General features: G+C 42.4%; 1 pseudogene; it reads right to left on the reverse strand.

The window, feature by feature from the left end:
• Positions 1-6470: 6470 nt before the first annotated feature.
• Positions 6471-7214, reverse strand: LOC108491674 (annotated as a pseudogene).
• Positions 7215-10249: the final 3035 nt, after the last annotated feature.

The raw sequence follows: 10249 nt of genomic DNA on the forward strand, positions 1-10249 counted from the left end.
ACAGCCTGGTGAGTCACACTGAGTCTCCAGTGTGGCAGTTCTCAACACATACCACAGCTCCTCTCCTGGGAGACACATGAAAACAGGTGCGATGCTACTGGCTAGTCATATCTGAGGGCACTTTTGGAATTTGGTGGGCAGAATAATAACCTGCAACCCAGGGGACAGTCCAGTGCAAGAAGGAGCTGCCCTATGCAAACACGAGCAGCAAAATTGCCACTAGCAATAAGACAAATGACAGCTTCCTAGGACCTTTTAAGCGCTAACCAAGAAAGACAATAAAATTCTAAAATTCAGCCACTGTTAATGTAATACCATTATGACTTGGAAATAAGACAGTTATTCATTAAAAAACCAGAAAAGCATGCAATCTCTCCTCAAAGACAGAAATGGGGAGTGGATCTTTCCTAAATAACAGCCAAAAGTACCTGTTTCCTGAAAGGTTGCACTGCTTTCGACCTAGTGGTAAGAACTGAGCAACAGTGAGGGTCTAAAAATTATCCCCAGTCATGAAACACATTTCCACACCGTATCAACACATGGACTCTCCACAGCTGGTTTCTAAACGACTGTCAATCACTCCAGCCCTGGTCTAAAAGGTCAGAGAAAAAGAAGCAAGGAAGGCGTCTGGAAACCCTGCAGCGACAGGCGTGAGCAAGCGGGGCACACTGCAGGCAGCTGCAGACAGCGCCACCCAGCGATGCCCACAGCTGCTCCAAGCAGCACCTTCTCCCCAGGCTCCAGTGAAAGGGGAGGAGGTGCAAAACTCTTTCAAGCAGGGTGTTGGAATTGAGTCTCTGCGCTCAGCTAAGTAGCTTTCCTCCTTTTTAGGCATTTTGGAGTCATGATCACATTAAACTTCCCAAAAGGCTGCCGATACTGCCATCTAGCGAATATTAGTGCCTAATGCAACCCAAGTCACGAAGATTCCAGGAGCATCTCTAAAGAGACCAGGAAATTAAGTCCCCTGGTCTTAACCTCAGCTGAGGTACTACATACAGTGTATTGAGAAGAGGGAAAGGGTTAGCAATAGAAAGTTTGCAGTCCCTGGATTAGTCCATCTAGGAGTTAGTAAAACTTCAGAAATGAACACAATGGGGTTGTGGGAAATTCTATTTTCACATAAAGGACTGAAGCTTTGTCACGTTTCAGCAGTGACTATTACAGGGCCATCCTCACTAAGAGTGGGCTGCCGGTGACCCGGCGCATTGTCCCCATACAGTGATCAATTGTGCTTTTCCTTCGTAGCTGATTTAATCTTAAAGACTCTGCTGGTCATAGCTTCCTGTTTGCCTTGGCCATGAGGGGATGTGGCAGTCAAAGCAGCAGCTGATTGCAGCATGTTTCTCACTTTCTCTTCCTGATGTACGATGTCTCTATCCACCAATTCTTAATTTTATGTGCTTTTAAGTCACTCTAAAATTTTTCTCAAACCAAGACTGGTACAAATAAAACAAACATGGCATCAATAATGCCTGTTGCATAAATAATGGTCTTTGGGAATCTGACCATGCAACCACAGCATGTTGTGACAAGCCTCACAGGCAATGGGGTCTTTCCGGGTCCCTGACTTTTGGGGTCTCTTCCCACTCCTACACTCTCCATTAAGAGAATGGCTAACAGCCTAAACTGGTGCTCCAACTAGGGTCCCCATCAAAGAGATGACTCATTTGGATTGCTAATTCTCTCCTTTCCAGACAGGCTTCCTGGCACGTCTGGTTTAATCCTGCAGCTTCTTCAGCTGACAGAACTGTGTCTTCCCACCCCACAAATCTTGCTGTTTCTGCACTGTCCCACTGCTTGACAGGTACTCACGTATTCCAAAGTATAAAGTTTTGGTATGAAAGACTTTTGCTTTTACTATAAAGGCCAAATATAAACTATTATAGCATCAGGCATGAAAATGATGAGACTCAAACCCCAAGGTGCTCCTCTACAAACACCCAGGCTGGCATGGGCTGGCCTGTCACTACCTCTGTCATCACCACCTTGGTGAGCATCAAGCTTATCTTATTAATAATGGGGTCCACATGTTGCTGAGTTGCTTCTAACCCATGTTTAGATGACTGACGCCCAATGAGAGTTCACCAATGGGGCATCTCACACGCTGTATTGGAAACCCCTTCCTTATCACCAGTAATGAGATATTAGAGAATGTACAGGTCGTAAAAATGACATCCTGAATCCTACACCCAAGAGCTACAATATTTTTCTCTGTGTGCTTTCATCAGAACTATCCAGAGCACGAAACAGCTGAAGGTTTCCTATCAGCAAAGTACAGTGTGGCGAAGGAGGCACTCTGGACAGCAGGTGTTTCTTATGCAAATAGAAGCAGTTTTAATTTCAGGATACTGTATTTTCTAATTTATTTTTCTTTTATGTGTGTGAGTGGTTTGCCCATATGTACATAAGTTCAGGTGTCAGACCTCCTGGAATTGGAGTTACAGATGGTTGTTAGTTTCCGAGTAGGTGCTGAGAACTGAACCCAGATCCTCTGCAAGAGCAGACAGTGCTCTTAACTGCTGAACTATCTCTCCAGTCCCAGAACACTGTATTTTTATAGGTTTAGGCATATATACACAGAGTCAGATGATTCAGCTGCTGACAATAACTGAAATATTACCAGAAAGATAAATTATCAAAAAGGCCTGGGAAACTGAGCAGGTATCAACTGAAGGCCAGGGGATTTGCACCCAAAGTTCCAAAGTTTAGACATATTTCTATGCAACAGACACTATTTTATTAAAAAATGATGTGAAACCTCGCTCTCTCAGTGGTTCGCAGGAATTCATTTTCTGCACAGGGATTACAAACTAAGATTCCTCAACAAGTATGACAGACAGAGGACAAAGCTCTTGTGGGCTTTATTCCAAGTTGTCATCATTTGAAGCTCCACTTCTTCCTAGCTATTTTCTAGATGGAATCTTACAAATGAAGTCTAGTCATGCAGTTTTAGAAATTGGAAATGAAGGCACAGAGTGAGTAAAGAATTCAGTCCAGTGAGCCAGATGCAGTCCAGTGACAGTGTCTGTGACTTAGTGAAAGATTCATTAGTTTTCTTGGTGTTTTTAGTAGAAAGCTGTGGTCAGGGCCTAATACTAAGAAACATAATGGGGGGTACTGACAATATGACATCTCTAAAGGCCACCCCTCACACACATCAGGCTATCTTTCCTATGAGCTTGGGGACAGAGACAGGCTGGCAGTCAAAGTGAAATGTACCTAGTAAGAATCAGGCCAGAAAAACAGAGTAACAGCACAGGACACAGAGAATTCACAATCCAAATGGGAGAGAGAGCACCACTGTTTTGACAGTGTGTCAGCAGCAGTCTTCTACACTGGTCTCTGCTCAGCTGCAGCTCCCAGAAAAATAGGGAAGACCACAAACATGATTTCTACCTGTGGATCTAGACCACGAAAACAAATCTCAAAGACAGCCAGTTCACAGACACAGAAGACAGAAAAGCTGTCTGCACTCAGCCTCTCTGCTCTGCAGTCTTGGCCTTCCCTCCAGAGCCCCAAACAGACCATTCTTCCCTTATCTGCAAGGATTTTTCAATGTCCTTTCTGCCCAGGAAGGCTGTGGCTGCTGGTTCCAGTCATGGTTCAAGGGGCATGGATATCACTTAGACAGCTGACATAGGAGCCTGCCCTTTGTCAAGCCAGTTGCCACATTAAACCAACACGAGACACCCTTGTTGGAAGACAGAACTGAAGTCCATTTCTTAAAAAACACACAGATAAACCAGGACTTTTACTTTTTACCCACATGACATCACTTCTATCAGAGCCCCTCCCCACAGAGTCATGTTTGTTCATCCTACTTACCACTGGCTGAACAGCACATTGTGGTTCATTTTGCAGAGTGGGGCTAACATCAGTTAATTAATTTCTTTTTTTAACCTTATGTAGGTCTATATTATTCTAACTTATTAGGATAATTGTGTTTACTTTTAGAGCTTCAAGAGTTTTGGTAAGTAGTGGGCTTGAGAGATAGATAGCTCAACAGTTAAGAGCATACACTGTTTTTGCAGAGGACCCTAATTCAGTTCCTACTACCCACATGGGGCCATTCATAACTGCTTCTAACTCCAGTTCCAGGGGATCTCTTACCCTCTTCTAGACTCTGCAGGCAACTGTACTCATGTGCGCAATACTCATAGGCAGAGACAGAAACAGAAAGACAGACACACACACGATTAAAAATAAATCTTAAAAAAGAATTTTGATAAATAAAAGTATTTAACAATATTAAAACATATTCATTCCTGTGACCTGGTTATTTTTATGATAATCACCAAGGCATGAAGCACTTCATTGTAATGAAGTACTAGACACAATCTATACTTTTAGCATTAAAAAGGCAGCTTATATTACGGTATGTTAATGTGATTGAATATTAGTTATAATTGTAAAGTCTTCAAAGATAAGTAGACCTGACCTCAAGTAAATGCTGTGTTCCAAATAAAATTTAAACCGCTTAAAAATGTCTGGTAAATATACAAACAAAATAAAACCATTTGTTACATTAGAGCGGTAATATTTATAGGTCGGTTGAAAATATTTTATTGAGTTTCTTTAACAAATAAATATTAAGTACCTATTAACCACTGGTCTGCAGAAAACTAATTTTGCTGCAGTTCCAAAATAAGATATTGATCAAGCTATCTTTCCTTTATTTAGAGATACCTGTATTGGAATTTATAGGCTTTCTTCAACTGTAATACAGTCCACTAAAGGGAATAAAAGAGATACCACTGGATTAACAGGTAAACTGTACTTTAGCAGGATCAATGTTTGCTGGGTGTATTTACAATGGACTTGGACTTGTGGCATCTGGCAATTCAATTTAAGGAATCCCCAAAAAAACCTACAAATGAATCCTTAGAAATCATGAGCAATAAACTTACCGAATGCTTTCTAAATTAAAATACCATAATGCCATCATAATACTACCACCATGATTACAGGCTTAATAACAAAGTAAATTTTACTTTTCCAAAGGAAACTGTACTCAGCTTCTCTCTCTCTTCCTCCTCTTCTCTCTTCTCTCTCCCTCTCTGTCATTCTGAAGGGTTAAGGTCAAGTTTTCTTCCCTTTGAGTTCTCAGAACATGAGGATTTTTAATGCTCAAGTCCCAGTGGGCAGCTAGGCAAGGAAGAGAGTGGGAGGCCAGTAGTGACCTGAGCGCTGACAAGAGGCGTGAGTACACACCCATATGTTATTTCCCATGGTTCCATCCAAGGGCATGATCTATTGAGGCAATGTGTATGAATGCATCCATTATGCATATTGCCGTTGCCCTTATCCCACTCAGAGTCTAACACTGGCTTAGGTCACCTCCCTTGGATACAATCTGTACCATCAACTGGGGTGGAGGCTATTAAGTAACTTTATGAGTTGGCTTCATGTAGGTAGCTTCTCAGGTGTGGTTCATCATCCACACCCTAATAACTGACAATCTAAGAACAAGGTTTTGATTCTACTTATTTCACTGGCTTGATGAAAGACTGTCTGACCATATATGCCTGGGCAATAACTGCACTCTTCCCTCATGAGAGACTGCAGATCTAGTTCATCCCTGTAAATGTCAGCATTTGACAGGTCTCCATCCAGATGTCTAAGACTCCAGTTACCTAAGCCCGTTCTCTCACGTGCTCTAAGACTACAACAATGGCCCCCCAATTTTTTTTGAGATAATCTTATTTTGTAGCTCACATTGGCCTTGACTATGTAGTCCAAGTTGGCCTCTAATTCATGATTCTTCTGCCTCTGCTTCTCAAGTGCTTCAGTAACAAGTATGTGCCACAATATCCAACACAATAGAGATTTTTAAACAATATTTTAAGTCTTTAAGAGAACACACAAATATTGGTAAAGGATAATTGGTCCATCATCATGCAAAACAAAATAAACATTATTACATAGTATTATTCTTTTTAAGACTTTGTATGTGTAGTATAAATATGTGTGCATTTATGTGCATATGTGTATGGGGTGTGCATGTGTGTACAGAGGCCAGAGGTAGCTATTGGGTATCTTCCAATATTGCTGTCCACCTTACTTTTTCAGACAAACCAAACCAGGAACTCATGAATTGGCTAGACTAACTGGCCAGTGAGCTCCGGGGATCTGACTGTTTCTACCATCATTCCCACCCAAACAGGTACAACTATGCTTGGCTTTTTTCCCCCCTGTGGATGCTGTGGCTTGGAACTCACTCACCACAGCAGGCATATTACTGAGCCATCTCTCAGGCCCAACATTAAATCATTCTTGTCGTAATTTTAAAGTTTTATACCAACCTTCAGATTCCACAGTACTAGACAAATTACACAGAGAGAGTATCACAAGAAAAAAACTCACATTTTATAATACAGACAAGCAAGTGTAGCAGAAAGCATTGTTTAGGGAGTTACTAGAAGATCACTCCAATATTTTTTTTACTTTTATCTGCATTTATTTTATGCTCAATTTATTCCTGTGCCGTAAGTTTTTGTTTCTTCAGTTTCTCCTGGGATATCTTTTCTTTTGTGCAACCTCCTCTTCAGGCTTAGGAACAATTTGTTCCTTTTCAGTGAGGATCATTTCGATGTGGCTGGGGAGCTCACGTGTGAGTTAATGTGACCATGAGCTCTGTAAGTTCTGCAGCACATCTTGGGCGATTTGTTCACCTGGATATGCTCAATGACCAGAGAGTCTATATCTAAATATTTAAAAAAATATTTTATTTATTATTTTTATTTTATGTGTATGAGTATAAGGCTGCCAGATCCCTTGGAACTGGAGTTACAGACAGTTGTTTGCTGCCATGTGGGTGCTGGGATTTGAACCCAGGTCTCCTGCAAGAACACTTAGTGTTCTTAACTGCTGAACAATTTCTCCAGTCCCTACATCTAAACTTTTAAGTTCAGCACTACTCTCTGCATTTTTAAGCATGTGCAGCACAAGCTCAGTACTCTTTCTGGGCTGCCGACTCTGTGTCCAGCCCCACTGTTTGGCCTAGGCACATCTACCAACTTCACCGTTATACTGCTAGAAGGCACACACTGCTTCTTTAAAGTGACGTCTTTCAGATATTTGGTGGCTTTTCAGATATGCACACCATCGATGGCCTGGGCAGTTTCACGGGTGTTAAAGTGAGCATGAAGATTGGAACCTCTTGATTTGCATGATTTTGTAGGGTTTTCTGGGTCAAGTGAGTAGTGAACCATTTTCACAGGTCATCTCAGGCCACTTACAGGAAGAGGCAGATCATCCCAATTTTAACACATCCATTTGGTGTCTTTTTTGCCTACAATTCATGCCGTTGCACTAACGTTTCCTTCCCCACAGTAATTTAAGATAACAAGGAAACATACAGTAGTTCTCTCACAGAGCTGAAAGCAGATTTTCTAGAACTCCACCTTTGGGCTGGGTGAGCTGACAAAGCTGGTCCTCCTAATGAGGCATGCAGGTGGGTATGTGCAGATGATGCTGGGATGGTGTGGAAGATTCTACACAAGAACCAACAAGCCCAAGACAGGAAAGGATCCAGCTGAGCCTGTGCTTCACAGGCGTGGCCATCTGTTTAGAAGTAGATTATGATAGCCAAAGTTAATCTCAATGCCGTTCTGAATGGCCCAACGATATGCAATGGAACAGAGGAAGGTAAAGAGTTGCCACTGCACTAATTATTACTCTGATGTTTTAAAGGATGACCCACAAAAACTCATAAAATTAGAAGTCAGGTGCTAGCCCAAAGTTTACCTTGGGCATAAAACACTTAAAAGATCTGAGTATACGACCACACCTCACAGTCTCTTCCTGGTTTTTAAGCCAACTCAGTAGCCAGCATCATCTCATCTGAACCTTCTGGAACACAATCTTCCTGAGACTATAATGTTGGTATTGTTCTTCTCCCTTCCTCTTTCAGTCTATTCCTCCCCCTCTCTCCCTCTGCTATGTCCACAGAACAGTATCTGGCACCCAGTAGAGCCTTATAGATCTGGCGAGTGGATGAACAATTTTAAGTGTTTGCTATTTCTAGCTTTCCTCTTTAGCTGCAATTGGTATATGAAAGCACTGGCTTATGTTGTACCTTTTAAAATTATATCTTTAAAACTTTTATATATTATATACTTGGGCTAGATAGTTCCAGTTGGCAACTTGACACCCCTGAGAAGAGGGAGCCTCAACTGGGAAATTTCCTCTAACAGACTGGCCCATGGGCATGTCTGTGAGGCATTTTCTTGAGAGGGTCCAGCTCACTATGGATATTGCCTCCCCTGGGCAGGTGGTCCTGGGTTGGCTGAGCATGGGCCAGAGGAGCAAGTTAGTAAGTAACATTCCTCTGTGGTCTGTGCTTCAGCCTCCAGGTTCCTGCCTTGGCTTCCCTCAGTGATGGACTGTCACTTGGAAGAGTAAGATGCAATAAACCCCTTCCTCCCCAAGTTGGTTTTGGTCTTGTCATAACAGGAACCAAACTAGGATAATAATTAAACTCAAATAGGCTAATATTAATTCTATATGGTTAGCAGAAAGGTAAAACCCAGAATTAGAATCTAGCCATTCTCTACTCAAAGGATATTACTCAGAATGCAGGGTCATGTGTCAGCATGGGCAGCACCCCCTCCAATGCCATGCAGGGTTATGTGTCAGCATGGGTCAGTACCTTCTCCATTGCCGTGCTACATGGAGACCAGTCAGTTCCCCAGCAAGTCACTCTGCTTCCCATCCTTCTCACTGGCCATCCCATAAGAGAATACTTCTCATCAGCAACTGTCCCCTACAAAATCACATTTGTAGGCCATTCTGGACACAAAGGCTTTCTTAACTCAGCTGTTCGCTCTCCTGTATCCCGAAGCATATAGGGTCAGCAGGACATTGGAGGGATAGGGAGGAGATTCTTCTCTAGTCTTCCTTTCCCCTGACCCTCCTGCAGCACCAGTCTCTACTGTCTAATCACATCCTGATCATGCTGCTGCTTTTAAAAAGATACTATTTACTTTAAATTGTGTGTGTGTGTGTGTGTGTGTGTGTGTGTGTGTGTGTGTTAGTGTGGGTTTGTGCATGTGACTGCAAGTGCCCAGGGAAGCCAGAAGAGGACACCATATCCCCTGGAACTGGAATTATAGCAGTTGTGCCTGCCCTACTTAGGTGCTGGGAACTGAACTCTGGTCCTCTGCAAGAGCAGTAGGTGCTCTTAACTGATGAGCCATCTCTCCTGCCCCAATCTTCTGCTTTTCTAACTCAAGATTTTACTATGACATGCATTTACCTCCACTTTCTAGTTATGGGAAAGAGTCTGTGGGACCAATATGCACATCTAATGCTTTTTCTCAGCGTGGTCACTGCTGAACCCAGAGAGCATCATCTGTATTTTTTTCCCACTCAAGGGCTGACTTCAGGTATTTCTTCTGCCAGGAAGCCCCCTGATGCTTCTTCCTATTTCAGATGTCCTCTCTGTGTCTCCATAGTAACCTGTGCATAACTTCAAAGAGCTGAAAATAGAGCTGAAGTTTTATTTTTACTGTTGCTTCTTTCAATTAAATCCCTAAGCTCCTTTATGGGGTAGGTTGTCTATTTCAGCCCTGGTCCATCTAGCACACAATTACCTCTAGAATGCTTGATGTACTCATGAGTGAGTGAAAGAGGTGGAGTTTGCTTGTATGTGAGACACTGACCACTTCCTATATTTTAAGGAAAATCGCATCCTCGATATCTCCCCTCAGCACTTGGAAGTTAAACATTAAACATCTTTCATAGGACTAATCTATGGAATCATTTTTAGGGAAAAATAAAGTGCTCAGCAAGTAAGAGTTAAGCCTGTAGTGAAATATTTTCTAGTCACAACATTTTTGACAACATCTATCATACACTTGTAGCACATACTTTTTCCGAAACATTTAAGACTCATTTATATAGCAGGGTATTTCTTGGCGAAATCTGTATTAGGTTCTTCAGCAGATGGACCCTACATACCCCAGCCACACACTCTGGGGTTGGCTATTCCACTGTGTGGAGTTCAATTCTCCCACATTTGCCTTTTTTTTTTTCCAAGGCCAGAGTCCACTCTACTGTCTCCAAAGTTGATATAGACAAGCTGATTCCTGCCTAGTGTGGTGGTGCACACTTTTAATCCCAGCACTAGGGAGGCAGAAGCAGTGGATCTCCATGAGTACAGGGCCAACCTAATCTATATAGTGAGTGCCAGGCGCCAGCACTATATAATAAGACCCTGTCTCAAAAAAGGAAGGGAGGGAGGGAG

The sequence above is a fragment of the Nannospalax galili genome, unplaced genomic scaffold (genome assembly GCF_000622305.1).
Source record: "Nannospalax galili isolate Female #2095 unplaced genomic scaffold, S.galili_v1.0 scaffold2610, whole genome shotgun sequence".
Lineage (NCBI taxonomy): Eukaryota > Metazoa > Chordata > Mammalia > Rodentia > Spalacidae > Nannospalax > Nannospalax galili.